Genomic DNA, 523 nt, shown 5'->3' on the forward strand with positions numbered 1-523 from the left:
AGCAGCAGGAATTACAGGCATGAGCTACCACGCCCAGCTGATTTTTTGATTTATTGTAGAGAGGAGGTCTCGCTGCCCAGGCAGGTCTCGAACCCGCGGGCTCAGGCAATCTGCTCACCTCTGCCTCTCAAAGGCGTGGGCTTACAGGCTGAGCCACCGAGCCCGGCCCTTATTCTTTTTAATGGCTGCACAGTATCTCACAGAGGTCCCAGGAGTCATCTGCCAGTTTTCCTACTCATGGACATTTGGGGCCTGGAAGGCTCTAGAGTCAGGCTTAGGAGTCTCCTTTGAGGGTAGAGATTTGAGAGCAGGTACCCCGGGGTGGGCCTCATTGGGGCTTTGGCCAAGTGTATGGAACCTTTCTGAGCCTCTCACCTGCCTGTGTCACAGGTGGCTCCAGATTGTAGGGACATGTTGCTGTGCTTATGTAGGATAATGTAGTCATTGTTGTTGGGTACATTTTTTTTTTTTTCTTTTTGAGTTGGAGTCTTACTCTGTCACCCAGACTGGAGTGCAGTGGCCA

General features: G+C 51.8%; 1 protein-coding gene across 1 annotated transcript in view; it reads left to right on the top strand.

Annotated features, from left to right (window-relative positions):
* POU6F1 (POU class 6 homeobox 1) overlaps nt 1–523 on the top strand; it is an 18243-nt gene that overhangs the window by 13462 nt on the left and 4258 nt on the right. The window lies entirely within an intron of this gene.

The sequence above is a fragment of the Carlito syrichta genome, unplaced genomic scaffold (assembly GCF_000164805.1).
Source record: "Carlito syrichta isolate Samal-C Ts95f unplaced genomic scaffold, Tarsius_syrichta-2.0.1 Scaffold124280, whole genome shotgun sequence".
NCBI lineage: Eukaryota > Metazoa > Chordata > Mammalia > Primates > Tarsiidae > Carlito > Carlito syrichta.